Source organism: Triticum aestivum, chromosome 1D (assembly GCF_018294505.1).
Source record: "Triticum aestivum cultivar Chinese Spring chromosome 1D, IWGSC CS RefSeq v2.1, whole genome shotgun sequence".
NCBI lineage: Eukaryota > Viridiplantae > Streptophyta > Magnoliopsida > Poales > Poaceae > Triticum > Triticum aestivum.
In genome coordinates this window covers 330,957,195-330,980,162 of record NC_057796.1, presented here as the reverse complement: position 1 = coordinate 330,980,162, position 22,968 = coordinate 330,957,195, and positions in this window count along the sequence as shown.

Here is a 22,968-nt window from a genome sequence, read left to right as displayed (position 1 = left end):
AGCTCGGATGCCACTGTTGGGGAACGTAGTAATTTCAAAAAAAATCCTATGCACACGCAAGATCATGGTGATGCATAGCAACGAGAGGGGAGAGTGTTGTCCACGTACCCTCGTAGACCGAAAGCGGAAGCATTATGACAACGCGGTTGATGTAGTCGTACGTCTTCACGATCCGGCCGATCCAAGTACCGAATGCACGGCACCTACGAGTTCAGCACATGTTCAGCTCGATGACGTCCCACAAACTCCGATCCTGCAGAGCTTTGCGGGAGAGTTCCGTCATCACGACGGCGTGATGACGGTGTTGATGATGCTACCAACGCAGGGCTTTGCCTAAGCACCCCTATGATATTACCGAGGTGGAATATGGTGGAGGGGGGCACCGCACACGGCTAAGAGATCAATGATCAATTGTTGTGTCTCCAAGGGGTGCCCCCCTCCCCATATATAAAGGAGTGGAGGAGGGGGAGGGCCGGCCGTCTCTATGGCGTGCCCTAGGGGAGTCCTACTCCCACTGGGAGTAGGATTCCCCCTTTCCTAGTAGAACTAGGAGCCCTTCCAAGTAGTAGGAGTAGAAGAGAAGGAAAGGGAAAAGAGAAGAGAAGGAAGGAGGGGGCGCCGCCCCTCCCCCTAGTCCAATTCGGACTAAGCCTTGGGGGGCGCGCAGCCTCCCCTCTCTCTTTCCCCTAAAGCCCAATAAGGCCCATATACTCCCCGGCGAATTCCCGTAACTCTCCGGTACTCCGAAAAATACCCGAATCACTCGGAACCTTTCCGATGTCTGAATATAGTCGTCCAATATATCGATCTTTACGTCTAGACCATTTCGAGACTCCTCGTCATGTCCCCGATCTCATCCGGGACTCTGAACTACCTTCGGTACATCAAAACACATAAACTCATAATACCGATCGTCACCGAACTTTAAGCGTGCAGACCCTGCGGGTTCGAGAACTATGTAGACATGACCGAGACACATCTCCGGTCAATAACCGATAGCGGAACCTAGATGCTCATATTGGCTCGGGCATATTCTACGAAGATCTTTATCGGTCAAACCGCATAACAACATACGTTGTTCCCTTTGTCATCGGTATGTTACTTGCCCGAGATTCGATCGTCGGTATCTCAATACCTAGTTCAATCTCGTTACCGGCAAGTCTCTTTACTCGTTACGTAATGCATCATCCTGCAACTAACTCATTAGTCACATTGCTTGCAAGGCTTATAGTGATGTGCATTACCGAGAGGGCCCAGAGATACCTCTCCGACCATCGGAGTGACAAATCCTAATCTCGAAATACGCCAACTCAACAAGTACCTTCGGAGACACCTGTAGAGCACCTTTATAATCACCCAGTTATGTTGTGACGTTTGGTAGCACACAAAGTATTCCTCCGGTAAACGGGAGTTGCATAATCTCATAGTCATAGGAACATGTATAAGTCATGAAGAAAGCAATAGAAACATACTAAACGATCAAGTGCTAAGCTAACGGAATGGGTCAAGTCAATCACATCATTCTCCTAATGATGTGATCCCGTTAATCAAATGACAACTTATGTCCATGGCTAGGAAACTCAACCATCTTTGATCAACGAGCTAGTCAAGTAGAGGCATACTAGTGACACTATGTTTGTCTATGTATTCACACATGTATTATGTTTCCGGTTAATACAATTCTAGCACGAATAATAAACATTTATCATGATATAAGGAAATAAATAATAACTTTATCTAGGGCATATTTCCTTCAGTGATGCCTACATACATGATCATTGCCTTAGATATCGCCATAACTATGTGCTTTCCTATCAATTGCTCAAAAGTAATTTGTTTACCCACCGCATGCTTTCTTTCAAGAGAGAAGCCTCTAGTGAGAACTATGGCCCTCGGGTCTATCTTTTATCATATTATTTTCAGATCTACAAAAAGCAAAACCCAAAAATACCTTGCTGCAATTTATTTACTTTTATTTTATTTTGCACTTCTACTTATCTTTTATATCTATCACTATCATATCTCATCCTTGCAAGTAACCATGAAGGGATTGACAACCCCTTTATCGCGTTGGGTGCAAGTATTTGTTTGTTCGTGTAGGTACTACTATTGGAGACTTGTGTGTTCCTCCTACTGGATTGATACCTTTGTTCTTAACTGAGGGAAATACTTATCTCTACTTTGTTGCATCATCATTTCCTCTTCAAGGGAAAAACTAACACAAGCACAAAACTTACCAGGAAGAATTTCTGGCGCCGTTGCCAGGGAGGATCTACATCAAGCCTACCAAGTACCTATCATAAACTCTCATCTCTTGCATTTACATTATTTGCCATTTGAATCTCGTTTTCCTCTCCCCCACTTCTAAAACGTTTTTAGAAAAATACAAAAGTGTCTGCCTTTTATTTGGCTTCTTTTCGGTTGCTTCTTGTTTGCTTGTGTGCTAGATTGCTTGGTTTGTCACGATGTTTCAAGAAAACACTAAGCTGTGTGATTTTTCCAACACTAATAATAATGATTTTATTAGTACTCCGATTTCTCGCACCACTAGTGTGGAACCTTGTGAAATTAATGCTGCTTTGTTGAATCTTGTTATGAAAGAACAATTTTCTGGTAGTCCTAATGAAGATGTTGCTTCCCATCTTAATACTTCCGTTGAATTGTGTGATATGCAAAAGTAAAAAGATGTGGATAATGATATTGTCAAATTGAAGCTATTTTCGTTCTCACCACGAGATCGTGCTAAAACTTGGTTTTCGTCCTTGCCTAAAAATAGTATCGATTCATGGAATAAGTGTAAGGATGCTTTTATTTCCAAGTATTTTCCTCCCGCTAAAATTGATGGAAATATGCCCTAGAGGCAATAATAAAGTTGTTATTATTATATTTCCTTATTCATGATAAATGTTTATTATTCATGCTAGAATTTTATTGACCTAAAACTTACATAGATGTGTGGATACATAAACAAATATCGTGTCCCTAGTGAGCCTCTACTAGGCTAGCTCGTTGATCAAAAGATGGTTAAGGTTTCCTAACCATAGACATGAGTTGTCATTTGACAACGGGATCACATCATTAGGAGAATGATGTGATGGACAAGATCCATTCGTTAGCTTAGCGTATGATCGTTCAGTTTATTGCTACTGCTTTCTTAATGTCAAATACATATTCCTCGGACTATGAGATCATGCAACTCCCGGATACCGGAGGAATACTTTGTGTGTTATCAAACATTACAACGTAACTGGGTGATCGTAAAGATGCTCTACGGGTATATTTGAAGATGTCTGTTGAGTTAGCATGGATCGAGATTAGGATTTGTCACTCCGTGCATCGGAGAGGTATCTCTGGGCCCTCTCGGTAGTACACATCACAAGAAGCTTGCAAGCAAAGTGACTAAGGAGTTAGTTACGAGATGGTGTATTACGGAACGAGTAAAGAGACTTGCCGGTAACGAGATTGAACTAGGTATGAAGATACCGACGATCGAATCTCGAGCAAGTAACATATCGACATACAAAGGGAACTACGTATGTTGTCATACAGGTTCGACCGATAAAGATCTTCGTAGAATATGTAGGAACCAATATGGGCATCCAGGTCCCGCTATTGGTTATTGATCAGAGAAGCGTCTCGGTCATGTCTACATCATTCTCAAACCCATAGGGTCCGCATGCTTAGCGTTCGTTGACGATATAGTATTATATGAGTTATGTATGTTGGTGACCGAATGTTGTTCGGAGTCCCGGGTGAGATCACAGACATGACGAGGAGCTCCGGAGTGATCCGGAGGTAAAGATTGATATATGGGATAATAGTGTTTGGTCTTCGGAAGGGTTCCGGAATTCACCGGAAGGGGTTTTGAATGTTTCCCGAAATGTTTTTGTGCGAGAACACTTTATTTGGACCAAGGGGTAAAGCCCATGAGGTTTTTGGATAGTGCAAAAGGAAGTTTTGCGGAGGCCAGGGACCCTGGCGTCTGGGTCCAGACGCCGGGAACCCTGGCATCTGGTCCTGGAGTCCAAGAAGGACTCTTGACTTTCGGGCCAAATCGACTTTGAGGAGGCTTTTACTCCAAGTTTCAACCCCAGGGCTCAACATACAAATAGAGGGGCAGGGCTAGCACCTAAAGGAGATCAAGAGTCACCAAGCCGTGTGCCGGCAACCCCATCCCCTCTAGTTTATCCTTCGTCATAGTTTCCTTTATGCTTGGCGAAGCCCTGCGGAGATTGTTCTTCACCACCACCGCCACCACGCCGTCGTGCTGCGGGAACTCATCTACTACTTTGCCTCTCTTGCTAGATCGAGAAGGCGAGGACATCATCGAGCTGAACGTGTGTTGAACGCGGAGGTGTCGTATGTTCGGTACTTGAAAGGATTGAGAAGAGGTGTCTAGAGGGGGGTGATTAGACCCTCAACAAAGAAAAGTAGCAGTTTTTAATTTCTTCAAGTTAAGGTGGAGTTTTAGCACAAGTTTAAACATTCGCAATACATTTCAAGCAAGGATGGCAAGAGTATATGAGCAGCGGAAAGTAAAGCATGAAGTAGCAAGAAAGTAAACTGGATGGGATTGGAGTGTGCAAACGCAATTGGAGACACAGAGATTTTTGGCGTGGTTCCGATAGGTGGTGCTATCGTACATCCACATTGATGGAGACTTCAACCCACGAAGGGTAACGGTTGCGTGAGTCCACGAAGGGATCCACTCATGAAGGGTCCACAAAGAAGCAGACTTGTCTATCCAACCATGGCCATCGCCCACGAAGGACTTGCCTCACTTCGGTAGATCTTCACGAAGCAGGCGATCTCCTTGCCCTTACAAACTCCTTGGTTCAACTCCACAATCTTGACGGAGGCTCCCAAGTGACACCTAACCAATCTAGGAGACACCACTCTCCAAAAGGTAATAGATGGTGTGTTGATGATGAACTCCTTGCTCTTGTGCTTCAAATGATAGTCTCCCCAACACTCAACTCTCTCTCACAGATTTGGATATGGTGGAAAGATGATTTGAGTAGAAAGCAACTTGGGGAAGGCTAGAGAACAAGATTCTTATGGTTGGATTGGAATGTCTTGGTCTCAACACATGAGTAGGTGGTTCTCTCTCAGAAAATGAATGCTAGAAGTGTAGGCACGTTCTGATGGCTCTCTCCATGAATGGAGGATGGGTGAAGGGGTATATATATCCTCCACACAAAATCTAACCGTTACACACAATTTACAAACTTGGTGGGACCGAATAGTGAAACCCGGTCAGACCGATTTAGTTCAAAATGTGAACGTTAGGCTTTTCGGAGGGACCGACATGATCAACTCGGTGGGACCGATGTGCTAGGGTTAGGGTAAAACCTCAACTCGGTTTGAACGATTACACAAACTCGGTGAGACCGATTTTGGTAATGAGCAAACAACGAGTTGGTCAAGCAAAATCGGTGGGATCGATTGCATATCTCGGTGGGACCAAAATAATTGCAACAGATAATCAGAGAGTTTGCAAGCCCATCTTGGTGAGACCGAGATCCCATCGGTGAGACCGAATTGATTAGGGTTTCTTGTAGTGGATATGTCAAGTGAACTCGGTGGCGCCGGATAGATCAAATCGGTGGGGCTGAGTTTGACTTTAGGTTTGGGACATATGTGGAAATGAGAAAGTGGTTGAGGGCGTTGGAGCATATCACTAAGCACTTTGAGCAAGCAATCCATTAAGCAACACCTCATCCCCTTTTAATAGTATTGGCTTTTCCTATGGACTCAATGTGATCTTGGATCACTAAAATGAAAATGTAGAGTCTTGAGCTTTTGCCAATGTTTGTCCTTAGATCTTGAAGAGGTTCCACATTCTCTTGTCCATGCCACGCCTTTGTTGAACTTTCTGAAATACACTAGATAAAAATATTAGTCCAACAAGAGATATGTTGACATTAATTACCAAAATCACCTAGGGAGCACTTGTGCTTCCAATCTCCCCCTTTTTGGTAATTGATGACAACATACATCAAAGCTTTAGATAAAGATATGCGGAATGACAGGTAAAGCTTTGGAAGGACATGTAACATGCATAGGCTCCCCTTACATGTATGCAATCATGTGAATATAGAATATAAAATCATGTGAATGCATAGGCATGTCAGAGCAAGCAATGAGTTACATTTATCTTGGCTATATGCATCAGAGCAAATGATGTAGATATTAGAAATATACCTTCATGTTCATGAGTCCTTCTTTCAAACAATATGTACATCAGCAAGAGATTATCATGCACATGAGTGTGATGCATATACTTTCCTTGTGGTCTTGAGCTCGCTTTGGAGAAGGTGAACTTGAGAAAATAGGGTTAGATAACACAAGAACACCTAGTAAACAAAGCAAGTTGAGAAAACCACAAGAGTACCAAGATTGGGATGACATGTAGTGAGTGAGTACTTAGTACTCCATTGGATATAGACATGTCCCCAAAGTGTAAAGATATGCAATGAATTCGAAAGATTTTCTTCCCTTGGAAATGAGCTCTCTCCCCCTGAATCTGATATTGGATAATGGGAGAGGATAGGGAAAATAAAATCAGAACAAAACAATCATAACAAATACTACCATGTCTTTCCCCTCTTCAAGACATGTGACTTCTCTCCTCTATGGATAATAAGCATCTGGAGAAGCTTAAGGTGTGCATTCTCTCTTATGTGATAAGCTTTGATGTGATCTCTCACCCCCTTTGACATCAATTTCCAAGAGGGGATCTTCTGGAGCATGAGTCAAGTAGGTTTGGTCCTTGAGTCACATTACAAAGCAACATGTAATATAAGATGGTGGTAGAGGACAAGAGTCATTGAGTGGAGCTGGAACAAATATGCAGGATGCAAATGGCAAAGTGTTTTCTCAGCACTGAAATCGGTAACATCGAGTCTTTTTCTTCGGTGGCACCAAGTTGTTTTCGGTTTAGCCGAAAGAAAAAAACCGGTGAGGCCGAATTCAACTCAGAGAGAAAACAATTGGCATCACAGCTCACTTAGGCAAATAAGATCTCACAAAGATTTGCAAGGAATTAACTGAAGGATTTGCAATAAATTGGATGCAGGGAATGCAGAACATAAAAAAAGAAATCTAGATGAAGTAAACATGCTAGGCACAAATGCAAGAACACAAAGAAACACTAGAGAACTTCATCTAGAATTGGTCGGCGACAAAGTCACCTATGTTAGAGTATATTGACTAAGGAGTCAAGTGAGAACACTTGATCGTAGGTCATACTCATCGTTTAAGCTCAAAATGGGGTTACCATTTTTTGTTTAAGTATTTTGATGTATTCACATCTCATTGTGCTGCTTTGACCCATGTCTTGGGGTAAAGTTTCTATTAGATGGAATGACATACCTTGGGTGGTGGTGTTGATCTTGGTCATGTAGTTGAACTTGTATAGGATGCTCAAGGTTGATGTAGATCATCAATGAGTTGGGAGCACCACTTGTAGTTTGAGTTCATCTGCCTACATGGGTTAGTCTTGCAAGGAAGAGCACTTGTGTATCCAAAATGACAAGCATGAAGTTTGATACCAAATGAAATTTGATATATAGAGATTTTCAAAGGATATGTTTGAAAGGATTCATGCTTCCTTGTCTTCAACCACCAATTTGTAGAGACTTAGTGATGTAGAGATTGCTCAAGATGTGAGTGAGTTGCAATCTCATAGATTTAGATTCATCCATGTACCTACAAGGGTTAGATAGCATGCAAGGGTACAAGAATAGATCCAAGACATATGATCATTATCATAAGAGAAATATCAAGGATTAGTCAAAGGCTCATGCCTTGCATGTATCCAAATGGAGTGAGTTGCAAACTCGGTATCCTTATCCACTGCCGAAGCGGAATACATTGTTGCCGGTTCATGCTGTGCTCAATTACTTTGGATGACCCAAACTCCTAAAGATTATGGGATCTATGTGAAACATGTTCCATTGCTTTGTGATAATGGAAGTGCTATTAAGATTTCTCACAATCCCGTGCAACATTCTCGAACTAAGCATATTGAAATTTGTCATCATTTCATTCGAGATCATGTTGCTAAAGGAGACATCAATCTTAAGCATGTTCATACAGATAAGCAATTGGCGGATATATTCACCAAACCGCTTGATGACAAAGTATTTTGCCATTTGAGAGGTGAATTGAACATTATTGATGCCTCAAACTTGGAGTAGAAACTCCATTTGGATACATGCAAGGCATGAGCCTTTGACTAATCCTTTTGGTCAACAATGTATAGATCACTGATACGTCTCCAACGTATCTATAATTTTTGATTGTTCCATGCTATTATATTATCCATCTAGGATGTTTTATATGCATTTATATGCTATTTTATATGATTTCTGGGACTAACCTATTATCCTAGAGCCCAGTGCCAGTTTCTGTTTTTCCTTGTTTTTGAGTTTTACAGAAAAGGAATACCAAACGGAGTCCAATTGACGTGCCAATTTTTGATAATTTTTTATGGACCAAAAGAAGCCCCCGGAGTAAAATAGTTTGGCCAGAAGAGTCCCGAGCCGTCCACGAGGGTGGAGGATGAGCCCTACCCCCTGGGCGCGCCCCCTGCTTCGTGGATGACTCGAAGACCCCCCCTGACGTGAGACCGACGCCAAAAATTCCTATAAATACAGAAACCCCCAGAAAGAAACCTAGATCGGGAGTTCCGCCGCCGCAAGCCTCTGTAGCCACCAAAAACCAATCCGGACCCTGTTCCGGCGCCCTGCCAGAGGGGGATCCATCATCGGTGGCCATCTTCATCATCCCGGCTCTCTCCATGACAAGAGGGAGTAGTTCACCCTCGGGGCTGAGGGTATGTACCAGTAGCTATGTGTTTGATCTCTCTCTCTCTTTCATGTTCTTGATGTGGCACGATCTTGATGTATCGCGAGCTTTGCTATTATAGTTGGATCTTATGATGTTTCTCCCACTCTACTCTCTTGTAAGGGATTGAGTTTTCCCATTGAAGTTATCTTATCGGATTGAGTCTTTAAGGATTTGAGAACACATGATGTATGTCTTGCATGTGCTTATCTGTGGTGACAATGGGATATTCACGTGATCTACTTGGTGTAAATTTTGGTGATCAACTTGCGGGTTCAGTGACCTTGTGAACTTATGCATAGGGGTTGGCACACATTTTCGTCTTGACTCTCCGGTAGAAACTTTGGGGCACTCTTTGAAGTTCTTTGTGTTGGTTGAATAGATGAATTTGAGATTGTGTGATGCATATCGTATAATCATACCCGCGGATACTTGAGGTGACATTGGAGTATCTAGGTTACATTAGGGTTTTGGTTGATTTGTGTCTTAAGGTGTTATTCTAATATGAACTCTAGGATAGATCGAACGGAAAGAATAGCTTCGGGTTATTTTACTACAGACTCTTGAATAGATCGATCAAAAAGGATAACTTTTAGGTGGTTTCATACCCTACAATAATCTCTTATTTTGTTCTCCGCTATTAGTGACTTTGGAGTGACTCTTTGTTGCATGTTGAGGGATAGTTATATGATCCAATTATGTTATTATTGTTGAGAGAACTTGCACTTGTGAAAGTATGAACCCTAGGCCTTGTTTCCTAGCATTGCAATACCGTTTACGCTCACTTTTATCATTAGTTACCTTGCTGTTTTTATATTTTCAGATTACAAAAACCTATATCTACCATCCATATTCCACTTGTATCACCATCTCTTCGCCGAACTAGTGCACCTATACAATTTACCATTGTATTGGGTGTGTTGGGGACACAAGAGACTCTTTGTTATTTGGTTGCAGGGTTGTGTGAGAGAGACCATCTTCATCCTACGCCTCCCACGGATTGGTAAACCTTAGGTCATCCACTTGAGGAAATTCGCTACTGTCCTACAAACCTCTGCACTTGGAGGCCCAACAACGTCTAAAGAAGAAGGTTGTGTAGTAGACATCAAGCTCTTTTCTGGCGCCGTTGTCGGGGGGGCTAGGTAAGCGGCACTACCACCCCATCAATTAAGCTCTTTTCTGGCACCGTTGCCGGGGATGTTAGTGCTTGAAGGTATATCTTTAGATCTTTTAATCGAATCTTTTTGTTTCTTATTTTATCACTAGTTTAGTCTATAAAATAAAACTAAAAAATGGATTGAGGTTGCCTCATATGCTTCATCTTTTTAATATCTTTCATGAAAATGATGGAAAGGAAAATTGTGCCCAAGTGCTAGAAGAAGAATGCATTAAAATGCTCGGCACTAAATCTTTGAATGATGAGCATGATTGCAATGTTGTTAGTACGAACTCTTTGAATATCCATAGTACTAATGATGATTGCACTAGTCATGATGAAAATGTCTCTTATAAGCATGTCAATTTTTGTGGAGTACATAGAGTTTGCAAGTACACGCCAAATAGGGAAGATAGATTTTGCAAGAGCCATAAGTATTTAGAAACTTAATGGTTGCAAGAAAGGCTAGATGTTTGTGCTAAAAATTTAAATTTTCTTAGCCATCCTTGTGAACTTTGCAATGAACGTGGTCATTTAAATATCCAATGCAAATTGTTTCATGATCGAATCGTGTCCAAATAGTGTGATGACTTGATTTCCCTTGCGCATCATAATGAACTTAGTTTGCTTCTCGGTTATGAAGAAATGAAACGTATAACTAAGGATATTCCAGAATATGCCCTTGACACAGTTCTTGATTTTGATCTAGAGGAAATTTATATGTATTGTGCGGTGAATTGCATTGAAAATCCTTATATTGACAATTACATAAAGACAAGAAAACAAATAGAAGATGAAGAGAATACTAATGAAAGGGAAGAGATTTCCCGATATCCTCCTATTCTTTCTTATGATGAATCAGGTAACGAGGAGGAGCCTTCTATTCAACCAATCTCTTTAATAATGAGATCCAAAAAGCGGATTAAACCTATACTTAACTAGAAGAAGAAAAAGAAAAGATGGAGAAGCAAAGGTAAAAAGAAATCCCTCCCAAATGATGTTGCTCATATTACACATTGTGATGATGATAATTGCTATAGTATTGGTGCTATCCACACTATTAATGATGAGAGTGATTATGCTTATGATATGAAAAGGCCCAAGCTTGGGGATGCTATGTTTGATGAGAATGACAAGTTTGAGAATTTATTTGCTGCAATTAATGTTTGTCCCAAGCTTGGGGATGCTATGTTTAATGAAGATGATATTTTTAGTCTCCCAAGTTTTGATGAGCAAATTTATTATGATGATAGCATGCCTCCTATTTATGATGATTATTGTGATGATACTTATGCTATAAAAAGTAGTGATGATTATATTTATAAAACTTGTCATGATTATGATTACCCTTTTTCTGAACATTACTCTTTTAATGTGGAAACAATTTATAGTATTCGAGTTTCTTATGATGCTCGCACTATTCCGAATGAGAAGAATTTTGCTTATGTGGAGAGTAATAAAAATTATATGCTTGTAGATCATGAAAAGAATGCTTTATGTAATGGTTATATTGTTGAATTCATTCATGAAGCTACTGAAATTTTTTATGAGGGAGGAATATATGCTTGTAGGAGTTGCAATAATATCAAGTTTCCTCTATATGTGCTTAAAATCTTGAAGTTATGCTTGTTTTGCTTTCCTATGCTACTTGATTCTTGTTTCTATAAATTGTTTGCTCACAAAATCCCTATGCATAGGAAGTGGGTTAGACTTAAATGTGCTAGTCATATTCTTCATGATGCTCTCTTTATGTTTCAGTTCTTATCTTTTATGTGAGCATCATTGAAATCATCATGCCTAGCTAGGGGCGTTAAATGTTAGCGCTTGTTGCGAGGAAATCCAATTTTATTTTTGTTCTTTGCCTTTTGCTCCTGTTTCATAATAAATAATCTATCTAGCCTCTGGTTAGATGTGGTTTTATGTTTTAATTAGTGTTTGTGCCAAGTAGAACCAATAGGAACTTTACCCAGGTTTGGGGATCTCCTAGGAGATAACACCCCTAGTCCTGCTCTGCGGGGTCTCCGCATGATCACTATCTCAACAAGGGTGGCTACAAGCTTGCTCCTTGAGCTGTTCCTCTAGAGGAGGAAGAAGAACAAGGCTAGCCCAAGCTTCACTCTCTCTATGTGTGTGTAATCTCTATGAGGCTGAACCCTTTGCATGGGTGTCCTGGGGGGGTTATATAGGCCTACCCCCCAAGGGTACAATGGTAATCTGGCCGGGTGTAGGACCCGGCTATTAGTGTCTATAGTCGCTGGCATCTCCACCGGCCGCTGGGGCCCGCCGGCTGTCCCGTACTTGGCCGATAGGCCGCGCCCGCCGCTGGCGGGTCCTGCCGGCTGCTTAGTACTGTGGCAGTGCCACTGATGATGTGTGCTTTGTCGGGGAAGGCGTGGCTACAGTGCCGCCGCCTGGCGGGCATTCACCATAGCCACTCCCCGTCCCTTCTGATTAATGGCGCACGGACTCCGAGGGAGGGGAGGGCCGCCTGGTGGGGAGTCGGCCTCCCCTGTGCCGGCTGGTCAGGAGTCGGTCTCTCACGGATAGGTAGGGCCCGCCGCATGCGGGCCGTACCGACAGTCCGTAGTGGGAGCATGGCCTCCTCTGCCATGGGTGATGTCATGGGTGCGTGGCAACAGTGTCGCGCCGGGCGAGGGATGTCCGCCCAGTACACTGCACTGTGGCCATGCTCTACCCTGGATTCGGGGGTGGCAGGCTACACTGTAGCCACACCCCGCCTCGTCGTCACAATGTGGTGCAAACTTCAAGGGGGCGAAGGGGGCCGCCTGCTAGGAGCCGGCCTCTCTGGAGACCGCCTGCTAGGAGTCGGCCCACCTCATGGCTGTCTTCTGGGAACTGCCACCCTCTAGCAGCCGTTCCTGAGAAGGCGGCTCTTCGTCTTCGAGGCTTGAGGGGCGCAGCCAGCCCCGATGTCTTGAATCGCCATGGGGAGCAGACGAGGCTACCCGTGGTCATTTACTCTGACAGTAGTCTCCGAAGCTGGTGGGGCGCCGCGGCTGAAGAGGCGAGGAGCTTCAGCAGCTTCCTACTCCGGGTGGTCTGATGATGTTGCTTCGTCCGTCTTCCGAAGCGCCGACTAGTAGGAGCTGGCCGCGACCAGGCTGCCGCCTGATGATTTCGAAACGTCGTGGCGGGAGCCAGGTGGCGTGCCAGCCAGGCGCCAGGCTCGCCGCCCGCTGCCTGCGCGCCACACGACGCCAGCCAGCCGGGCCGGCCTGCTAGCCCACGCACGCGACGGGGTGTCGCCGCAGGCTGGGGCCCGCCACTACCAGGCCTCGGCGCGCGCGCGGATCCGGTCCTATCGAGGCGAACGATTATGATTCCGTGGCGCAGTAACTACATGTCGTTACTGCGCGGTTAATGCGGGGTCGTGGGGTCGTGGGCGTAGTTAATACCACGACCCCCACGTTCCCGCCCCCTTGGCTTCGCCGCCTGGGGCTATAAGTAAGGGGAGGAGGGGCAGCAGATGCACGCGCGCCCTCCTCTCCCTTCTCCTTTCTTCTTCTCGTTGCCGCCGCCGCACTCCCGCATCTTGCTGAAGTGCTACCGCAGCCCCATCGTCTCCGAGCCCATCTTCCCTGCAGCGTCGCTGCTCCGCCGCGAGCTCGTGCGTTCCTCGCCTCGCCGCGCCACCGTCGGGCCCAAGATTCAATGGCGCGCGAACGAGCCGGCGCCTGGGACGGCTCCAACGTCCACGAGGATCACATCACCGTCCTCCGCCAGACGCGGCAGCTTCCCGATGAGAACTACGTGCGGGCGCGTCCTCCGCCCGAAACGGAGATCTCGCCGGCGCCGGAGGACGGCGAACGTGTCGTCTTCCAGTCGCGTTTCATTCGCGGCCTCAGTCTGCCGTCGAGCGACTTCTTCTGCTCCTTTCTTCAGTTCTACCGGCTCCAGCCGCACCACCTTATGCCAAACACAGTGGTGCTGCTGTCGGCCTTCGTCACGCTGTGCGAGGCCTACCTCAGCATTCTCCCCACCCTCGAGCTCCGGGGGGAGTTCTACTACACCAAGCTCGGCACCGCCGTCAAGAAGGAGGAGGCTCAGTGCAGAGCCTTCATCACGGTGGGAACTGCTTCCCGGCCATCAATTTAACATAGGCGGTCAAGCTCTGGCAAAAATCTTACTTCTACGTGAAGAACGTCCACCCGACGCAGAACTTCGCCAACCTGCCGGCTGAGCCCCGCACCAACTGGACCTCCACTGCCGCCATCGTCCGGCTCAAGGTGATGGTGGAGTCGGAGGGTCTCAAGGCGTCGGACCTGCTGACCGCCTTCGTGGTGCGCCGGGTACTCCCTCTCCAATTCCGGCCTCACATGATCAGCCGGATGAGCGGGCATCGGGACCCGTACCGGATGTGCACCAAGGAGATGCCGGACACGGAGGTGGCCTGTTTGGTGAACTTCATCTCGAACTGCGAACTCCCGGAGGAGGAGTGGCAATTCGGCAAGCGGTTGTACTCCCACGTAAACCCGCCGCCCGCGGTAAGTCCTTAACTCTTTTTTCCCTTCACTTGCCGGGTTCTGCTTTTGCCGCCTGATCAGTCGGCCACAATGCAGATCCTCACACCCCAGTCGGCAGCCGACACCCTGGAGCAAGGCCAGGAGTACCTGCCGGACTGGTCGGTGAGCGACGCGGACGACCCCGACTTGGGGACGACCGCCATGGAGGAGGATGACACCACATGTGGTGGTGGCGGAGCAGGCGGCTCCGGAGGAGGCGGCGTCGAGGACTGGCCAGATGACGAAGAGGAGGAGGCCGAGCCACGCCGCCCGCCCGAGGCCGACAAGATGGGCGTGCGCTTCTCAGCCACGCCGACTGCACCAGGCGGCGCGTAGAAGCGCCGAGTCGGCCCGCCGCAGTTCAGCAGCCGGCCGAAGAAGCTCCAGAACACGTCCGCTGCAACCAGGCGGCAGGAGGCCGCCGCCAAGGCGGCCCAGTTCCAGAGGACCATGAAGCAGCCCCTGACGGTGTCTGCGTAAGTGCTCGACCTTTCTTGCTTTTTCCTTTTGTCTTTCTTGCAAAACTCCTTCTTAGTTTCTTCTTGTCTTGCTTGAACAGGTCCCCGCTCTCTCTTGAGCGGTCGACCTCTGCTTCCGTGATCGGGGTGGCGAAAGGCTCCACCGACACCCGCGACGTGGACCCGCATGCTGAGCTCCAAGCGGCGATGGAGCAGAACACACGGGAGGCGCGCGAGGAGCGGGAAGAGGCGGAGCGGCAGAAGGCGGCGGCGACTAAGGCGGCGCAAGCCGAACCTGACACGGACACCAAGGCTCAGGCCGACGCTGCGGCCAAGGAGCGGGCGAACGCGGCCGCGAAGGTGCAGGAGGCGGATGCGGCCCACAGCCGGGCTCCGCAACTCGTCATCCCTCTGCGCTCCGCGCCACCCGCGCCCGGGATCCCGGTGCCAATTGGAGGAGCCGGCGACGACCAGCCGGTCATGGAGAGGGGAGGGGGCGACCCCATCATCGTGGAGGCGGAAGTGACCCCGCCCGTGCCGACTGCCGACGCTCAGACCAATCGGCCTAAGGCGCCGCAAGGGCCGCCAGTCGGTGGCGAGCTAGTGGTGGGGGTGACCCCGGCAGGCCTCACTCTGGGGCGTCGTCGCTCGGAGAAGGCGGCGTCAGCGTCAAGGCCGCTAGATTTCGGGGCCGCAAGCTCTTCGGCTCCTGATGCTGAGGCCAGCAGCGCCGCCCCACCAGAGTGGACTCCTGGGGGCGGGACGAGCATGCTAAATCGAGCCGCAAATGGCGTCCAGGCCCATCTTTAGGCCCAAGGCGCCGCCCTCCAGCAGTACATAAAGGAGTTTTTGGCGACGCGCGCTGCTGTCCGGGTATGTCTCTTGATTGCTTGTTTCTGATTCTTGTAATCTTCTTGCAATCTTCCGTGGGGACGTGCCAGCGCACCCACTGGGTGTAGCCCCCGGAGTTCCGTGCCGGCTGCTGAGCAGGCGGCTCGAAACTTAAAGGTAAGTTCCGAGTGTTAACCTCTTCTTTTTTCTTCTGTTGTCTTTGCTGCAGGACTACCACAACATCCGCGCGGACGCCTTCAACTCCCATGTCCGGGAGCTGGCCAAGCGGACTGCTGACTTGGTCGACAGCCAGAGTAAGCACTCCGTCCTTATTCTCACAGGGGCGCGCCAGCGCACCCGCGGGGTGTAGCCCCCGTGATTCGGGCCGACTGCTGAGCAGTCGGGCCGGATCTTCCAACAGCTACTTTTTTCTTTTGTTGACTTGCTGGCTGTCTCTTCTTTCTTATCTTCTGCAGGAGCCAACGCCACCTTGCAGCAGCAGTTGGGCGAGGCTCAAACCGTGCTGCGCACCCAGGAGGAGGAGCGCAGTAAGGCGGGCAGGAGCGTGACCGTCTGGCCAAGAAGTTGGCTGACTAGGCGGACCAGCACAAGGCGGAGCTCCAGAAGCTCAAGGAGGCGGAGGAGGCCCTCCAGGCTGAGTTCGTGACTCAGCGCTCGAACTAGGTCGAGAGGGAGAAGGCTCTGGCCGACGGCTACAGCGAGATCGAGGACATGCTCGATGGTGAGTTGTTCTTCCCTTTCTTCTGCCTACCGACTTCTCATTCGAGCCGTCTTCTGACTTCATACTTCATTTTCCTTCTTGTGCAGAGTATTTTCCTGGTCACGTCGTTGCCGCCAGCCAAGCCATCGAGGCTCGCCGCAACGAGCGAAGGCTGGCTGGTGCAGAAATCGCGCCTAACACCCCACGGACCCTCAGCGAGCAGCTTCTCGCCATTCAAGCTCGTCTTCAGCCGGCTCATCGGGTGTTCCGCCGTCTGCAGTGCATCGGAGCCCAGGTTGTTTCCGCCCTCTTGCCAGGTACTCCAGTTCTACGCACCCCTAGTCAGACCGCCGACTAGTTAGAGGTGGTCGTTGGCCGTTTCGATGCGTGGAAGGGCTCCGCGGCCCGGGCGGGCGCACGACGAGCCTTGGAGTTCGTCAAGGCGTGGTACCCTGGGCTGAACCTAGCCCAGTTGGCCACGCTCTGGGCTGAAGCCGTCGAAGAGCTGGCGGCGGTGGCGCCCGCGCTCTATCATCGTGCTGCAGCGATCGCCGAGTACACTGATACCAGTGTCTTCCTCCCCGAGCTTGACGAGGAGGCTGCCGAGGTGCAGCCCGACTGGTTCGGGCTGAACCCGGCAGACGGCGAGGACTCGGTGGAGGAGATCGCCTCCAACGATGAAGGCGAGGACGAGGAGGGCGAGGATGGTGAAGACGACGCGCCGGAGGACGAAGCGGATGGCCAGCCTCAGCTCGACCGTGCCTCGAGCAACGAGCCGCGCGCGAGCACACCAACTGTTGCCAAAGGCAACCAAGCCAAGACTCGCCAGCCGACCACTCCACCAGTCGGCGCCGCTGACTCCACCAACCTGCCGGACCCGCCTGCTGCTCCTCTGGCCTAGGCGGCCAGTTTATCTTTCTTTCCTGTTTTGTAATCTCTCGAACAAATTTGTTCAATTTGTGCAGTTCCACCCGCTGGGGGTGTATTCAAACTCTGTTGAATGCTGGCCGAGGGCCTTTTGCTATGGAAATTAACTTTGCCGGATTCAAACTTGTCTTGCTTTTCTGTTCTTTTGGCTTTTTCCTTTGCTGCCTTCCCTTGGCTGCCGTCTTGACAGCCAAACAGTCGCTCTGCGGTCTGTGGCTGGGTCAAGTACTTGGCCATTTTTGGGAAGGCAAGTACTTTGGCCATTTTTAGAACGTAGCAAGTTGAGTAAGAAGCCGGCCGGCCGGCTGCTGAGCAGCCGGTTGGTGAGGCGAGGAGCCAGCTTGGGCTATGTGAGTGCTTTGGTCCTTAGCCATTTTTCATGTGGGCATCCTTTCCTACCTTTAACTCTTGCCAGCCGGCCAGTCGCTCTGCGAGCTGCGTCTTATAGCAAGAGAGGACTTAGATGCCGACACATTACTTGTCTGACTGCAGGTAGCACCGACATAGTACAAGGCGGCAAGCCCCTGGGCCGACTGGTCGAACCCGGTGCCAGGCAGAAGAATAGAATAACACATTCATAGGCATAGAACTTATCATATAGATAAAAAGGGTAGTCCCCGAGTGCTCCTCGAGGGACCCGATGTCTTAGTGCTTAATACAAAAGGTAGCATGGTACATACTGCACCAACTGTAAAATCTTCAGAGGAGGTTTGCATTCCATGGACGCTCCGATTCCTTGCCCGAGTCATCTCTCTTTCGTGCTTTGGGCTTCTATGCGTCGATGAGGTAGTAGGAGTCATTGCCCAAAGCTTTGCTGACGACGAAGGGGCCTTCCCAAGGGGCCGAGAGCTTGTGCTGGCTGATACGTCTCCAACGTATCTATAATTTTTTATTGTTCCATGCTATTATATTATCTGTTTTGGATGTTTAATGGGCTTTATTATACACTTTTATATTATTTTTTGGGACTAACCTACTAACCAAAGGCCCAGTGCAAATTGATTTTTTTTGCCTATTTCAGTGTTTCGCAGAAAAGGAATTTCAAATGGAATCCAAACGGAATGAAACCTTCGGGGGAGTGATTTTTGGAACAAACGCAATCCAGGAGACTTGGAGTGGGCGTATGATATCTACTACGCAACCTTCTTCTTGTAGACGTTGTTGGGCCTCCAAGTGGAGAGGTTTGTAGGACAGTAGCAAGTTTCCTTCAAGTGGATGACCTAAGGTTTATCAATCCGTGCGAGGCGTAGGATGAAGATGATCTCTCTCAAACAACCCTGCAACCAAATAACAAAGAGTCTCTTGTGTCCCCAACACACCCAATACAATGGTAAATTGTATATGGATGGTAGATATAGGTTTTTGTAATCTGAAAATATAAAAACAGCAAGATAACTAATGATAAAAGTGAGCACAAACGGTATTGCAGTGCTAGGAAACAAGGCCTAGGGTTCATACTTTCACTAGTGCAAGTTCTCTCAACAATAATAACATAATTGGATCATATAACTATCCCTCAACACGCAACAAAGAGTCACTCCAAAGTCACTAACAACGGAGAACAAACGAAGAGATTATGGTAGGGTACAAAACCACCTCAAAGTTATCCTTTCTGATCAATCTATTCAAGAGTCTGTAGTAAAATAACACGAAGCTATTCTTTCCGTTCGATCTATCATAGAGTTCGTACTAGAATAACACCTTAAGGCACAAATCAACCAAAACCCTAATGTCACCTAGATACTCCAATGTCACCTCAAGTATCCGTGGGTATGATTATACGATATGCATCACACAATCTCAGATTCATCTATTCAACCAACACAAAGTACTTCAAAGAGAGCCCCAAAGTTTCTACCAGAGAGTCAAGACGAAAACGTGTGCCAACCCCTATGCATAAGTTCACGAGCGGAACCCGCAAGTTGATCACCAAAACATACATCAAGTGGATCATGTGAATATCCCATTGTCACCACAGATAAGAACATGGAAGACATACATCAAGTGTTCTCAAATCCTCAAAGACTCAATCTGATAAGATAACTTCAAAGGGAAAACTCAATCCATTACAAGAGAGTAGAGGGGGAGAAACATCATAAGATCCAACTATAATAGCAAAGCTCACGATACATCAAGATTGTACCACCTCAAGAACATGAGAGAGAGAGATCAAACACATAGCTATTGGTACATACCCTCAGCCCCGAGGGTGAACTACTCCCTCCTCGTCATGGAGAGCGTCGGGATGATGAAGATGGCCACCGGTGATGGATCCCCCCTCCGGCAGGGTGCCGGAACAGGGTCCCGATTGGTTTTTGGTGGCTACAGAGGCTTGCGGCGGCGGAACTGTAGCGACCAGACCTCAAATGGCCTGTGCTGCTGTGCACCAGTGTCATCCCTGGATCAGTAATGCTGACACGCACAGTACAAATGGAGGATTTACAACAGAGTAGCAATCACACACTTATTACATCGAATATCTCCAAAGAGATTAAGTATGATAAACGTGGCTTAAGGCCATCTAAAACGATAACAGCGGAAGACTTGGAAGATAATGAGTCCATCAACTCCAGCGGCATCACTGAGTATAAGACCACGACCTAAGGCACCTTACTCGTCGTCTGAAAAGTCTGCAACATGAAACGTTGCAGCCCGAAAACGGCTCAGCACATAGAATATGCTGGCAATGTAACACAGAGAGTAATGAACGATAATAATGCTATACTACATGCATATATGGCTGGTGGAAAGCTCTATGGTTACATTTTTGCGAAAAGCCAATTTTATCCTACTTCAAAAGGAATAATATTTTATTTAACTATCATGGTGGTTGAAACATTGAGAAGGTACCTCCAACTCAATCCCAATTAAGTGTCATCATTAACCCAACAAAATTAATTAATAGTATCACGGTGATGAGATTCAAATGATAATCCAGGTACTAGATACTCAAGTTGTCCATAACCGGGGACATGGCTAATCATGATCAGTTTGTACACTCTGCAGAGGTTTGTGCACTTTTACCCACAAGACTCGATCGCCTCCGCTTGATTCTCGCACTGCATGGTGTTTGAGAAACGGATGACCGAGACACAGTCTTTCAGAAACAATCACCCTCTACTCTGGATGGACCGGTACACCTACTTTCCCCTACATCTGCTAGTCCACCTCTTCAAGAGATCCTGTAACCTACTCAGCTATGCTAGAGCCCATAATAGCTTGTGGCTGCACACGGAAGTTTCTAGCATGAATAATCTTATGATCCCTTTGAGCTTGGGTGGCGGACCTTATACATACAGACAACACTGGGTTCTCCAGGTGTCTCAATCCACCCAGATGTGAGTTTTAGTTGCCACCTTAAGTTGAACCATTATTGAACACTCACATCTGTCATGAATATCACTCAAACCCAATCCACGTCTACGAGCATAGCATGGCAATAGTAAAAGCAACGTAGAAGTAACTCCCAAGGGTTTGAAAATAAAACAGGTAATAGGTTCCTACCTCATCAACTACTTCCCAATACCCACAGTTTATTAGATCCTAATCATGCAATGTGTTTGAAGGAAAAGATCTAATGCAATAAAACTGGGTATGAACGGGGTATGATCAAAGTGTTACTTGCCTTGCTGATGATCCGCAAAACCTAGCGATTCGAAGTAACAAGCGGCACACTCCGGGTACTCTATCGCAAACAAACAAGCATACAATCAGTACTCAACTAATGCACAGGTAAAACTTGAATGAAAGATCCAACCAGAAAGTTCAACTTAAGAACTCCGGTTTGCAAAAAGAATCAACTCGAAAGAAGCAACGATAGTCAAACGGCGAAAGAAAGAAACTTCGTTTGCTAATCTGGATCTAGGTCAAATTTTACTGTAGCAAAAACTTGTTTGAGTAGGTTAAACGGAAAGAGAATTTCGAGACGAAACTCTAGGCGCTTGAATCGCCTGATTCCGATAAACGAGCGAGAAGTTAAACAGAAACGAAGATTCGATCAGAAATCGAATCTGAGAAAATAACGAGAAAATCCGCCGAAAAAGAAAAACGGACGAACGGTTAAAGAACGGACGTTCGTTAACAGAGAAAAACCGACGAACGCGTTCGTTAAAACGAACGGTTCGGTGAACGCTCGTAAAATAAGAAAACCGAAAAAAAAACCGATCTAGGGTTTTTTTTTCCAGAAAAACCGGTCAACACGACGGGAACGGCGGCGGCAGTACCTCGACGGGGCTTCTCCGGCGAGGGGCTCCGGCGGGCGGGGCTCGGCGCGAGGGCGGCGGGGTGCGGGCTCCGGGCGGCGGGGTGCGAGGGGGGCGGGCGGCGCGGCGACTCCGGCGAGCGGCGGCGCGGGCAAAACGGCGGGCGGCGGCGGGGCTAGATGCGGCGGCGGCGGCGGCGTGCTCCTCCGGCGGCGGTGAGGCAAAAAACGGAGGGGGGGGTTATATATAGGGGGGGAAGTGCGGGTGGCTTGGGGAAGGGGTCGGGCTCGGGAGGCGTGCGGGCGGCGGCGCGTCGGCGTGCGGGAGGAGGAAGGCGATGGGGCGGGCCGTCGGCTGGGCTCGGCCCAGTCGGCGCGTTGCGTTTTTTTTTAAGTTCCGTGAAGAAAATTGCACAGAAAAATAAATAAAAATCAGAAAAATATGAAATAAAATTTCCCCGTCTAGTTAAAAAATCTAGAATAGGGTGAACATTTTTAAAATCAAAAATAAATATTTTGAAAACATGCATATTTTTAAATGCAATAAAAATTACAAATAAAATCCAAATAAATTCAAATAATGATTTTAACATTTTCCTCCAGTATTTCAATATTTTGGAGAAGTCATATTTTCTCCTCTCGTTTATTTTAAGAATGAAATATTTTTCTGGAGAGAAAAATAATTAAAATCCTAATCCTCGTTTGAAAAATCAAATATGAAAATTCGAGGAAATCCCCAACTCTCTCCGAGGGTCCTTGAGTTGCTTAGGATTTATCGAGGATTTGTCAAAATGCAATAAAAGATGATATGCAATGATGATCTATGTATAACATACCAAATTGGAAATTTGGGATGTTACAAACCTACCCCCCTTAAGATGAATCTCGCCCTCGAGATTCGGGTTGGTTAGAAAACAGGTGGGAGTGGTTTTTCCGTAGATCTTCCTCTCGCTCCCAGGTGGCCTCATCTTCGGTGTGGTGGCTCCACTGGACTTTGCAAAACTTGATAACCTTGCTGCGGGTAACTCGGCTGGCATACTCGAGAATCTTAACTAGTTTCTCCTCATAGGTCAGATCATTTTCCAACTGAATCGCTTCCAGTGGCACAGTATTTCTCAGTGGTATCTCAGCCATTTCTGCGTGGCACTTCTTCAACTGCGAAACATGAAATACATCATGTACTTCAGACAATCCTTCGGGCAATTCCAACTTGTAAGCAACTTCTCCCATACGTTCCAATACTCTGTATGGTCCGATAAAACGGGGCGCTAACTTTCCCTTAACTCCAAAGCGCTTCACTC